Genomic DNA, 2,306 nt, shown 5'->3' with positions numbered 1-2,306 from the left:
TCTGCCATTCAGTGTCTTGAGTTATTATTTGGCAAACATATTTGTAACTTATTCTTCTGGCAGAAAAAGATAGCGTTCCAAAATTATTATTATTATTATTATTTTTTTTTTTTTTTAATACAGACATAATGATTTCAGATGACTTTGAAAAGAGTGAAGATGCTTTAAAAGTAGTCTAACTTATAGGCAAAAGACTTGATCAATCCGGGGGACGATAGGAATCACTGCAGTTAATTAGAAATATACTGTACACTTGCACGAATGCTCAATTATGATTATGCATGCTTGAATTTACTATCACTGTCAAGTTATTCTCTTTCTATCACACACTTGGGATGATTTGTAAGCTGAAGAGCCAAATATCACATTGGAGTTTGCCACGCATTACAAAATGTTAACAGTCATACTTGTACATGGTACAAGGGGTATAAATGGTACATTTGTTTTGCTGAATTGTCTCTTTGCTCTTTTTCTGTTGTTTTTACTGAGCACCTGCTTGTACACCGAATTAATTGCACTATAACATCATTGGCCCTCTAAATTTTCTATAACACCAATGTTTGTTCTTGAAGTGCGACTTTCTTATGTTCCAAAGACAGTTGCTGTTGAGCTTCAGTGTGATTATGAAAAACACAACTTTTTGAATTGTATTTTTCAGGTTTTATTTTGTGTGTGATGTAATTCAAGCAAAAGACACATCCACAGACACCCATAGTTACAAATCAAATTGAGCTTAAGGTTGACTGCCATAATATATATATGTTCATATGAATACGGTTACATAATATGAATGATCATTTTTCATGAGATATAGCCCTGTGCTAAATGATTGCTGTATGGCCATAATGTCTGCACCATAGAAAATGTTGTTATTCAACTCTGAACTGCACATTTCTATTCAAAAATCATCCTATTAAACTATTAAAAGGGATATGGATTTTTTTACGTGTTTCATTGCATATTTGTACATTAATCAAAATTGAAGTCATGGTTTACCTTTCATCTTTATCATACTAAATTTATATCCAAGACTGGTTTAGAATAACGTACCGTAGATGTTTTAATTTCTTTTATTGCAAGACGGTTACTTTTGTGATTTCTTCCCATTGTATGGAAATGTTTGACATGTAATAAAAGCATTCACTATGTATATTTTACATTATACATAATACAGGAATGTTTTCATTACATTGAATTTTAGGTGCCTTTGTTCATATGCATAATGCGTATTGTCTGAGAAAAGTGCATGCAAGGATTGCTACAGTATAACCCTCTCACTGAAAAAGCCGAAGGAATAAAACATTTTCCCTGAAGTACAGTAGCTTCTATTGCACCTTCATGAAAAAAAAAAATCTATTGATTCATTTTACCAATTGTATTCATTAATTTGTAAATGAACAAATGACATTACCGGCAATCAACATCTTTTGCTTAAATTATTCACATTTTAATTTGGTTGTTTGTTGAATCTTAACTCTTGAATTGAATTATAGAATATAGAATTGCAGTTTTATTGTAAATACTAAGTGAAGCGATCTATCAATTAGCAAAGGTTCCGAATAATCTTGTAATGTGGAGGTGCGCTGTCCCTTTAGGGAGAAATATCTCGGATAACCATCTTCTCATACAAATGGCTTTGCCCTTTCATCCTCATATTCTGGAAATGGCAATGGGTTCTGTTTTACTGTTGACTATGGCAATGTTTTGTTCTTCGTGGCAGTGAGTTTTTCTTAATGTTGCATTATGGCTTCACGTAAGGTCCAAATGTCTTGAACATTTGTTTTTAAACATAAGTCCAGGAGAAAAGCTTCCAAAACTGGACCAAATGAGGTGATATGTGTAGTTGCTTGGCCTAGAACTGGGCTTAATGTGAATTGGATACAAACAGTAGTTTTTTTTTTGTTTTGTACTGTTATGTCAACATGGCAATGTTGTACCTATTACCTTCATTTTTCATAGAGGTTCTCACCATCCGTCTTCTTTAGTCACTGATTCCTAATCCAGGGCACAAGGCCTTCTTATTAAAAGTGTAAAGGGGGACCTGTCCATAGCATGGTCACTCATAAATGGACACACCGATTCCAGGGCTGTAATGAGCCAAACCTGCAGGTCCTTGTAGACGGAAGGAAACCAAAGCAACGTCAGCGCACCCAGAACATGCAAAATCCATGTCCTGAGACAGGAATCACCCAGCTGTAGCAGCCACAGCGCTCTCATGGAGCAATTAAAGACAGTAAAAGGCCCTTAGGTTCAATTAAAGGGAACTAGATAGTCCAAAGACAAATGAGGTGTCTTTGAATTCAATT

This window comes from Zeus faber, assembly GCF_960531495.2.
Source record: "Zeus faber genome assembly, chromosome: 18".
In the NCBI taxonomy this organism is placed as follows: domain Eukaryota; kingdom Metazoa; phylum Chordata; class Actinopteri; order Zeiformes; family Zeidae; genus Zeus; species Zeus faber.
The sequence above is the reverse complement of the archived record's forward strand: the minus strand, read 5'-3'. Positions refer to the sequence as shown.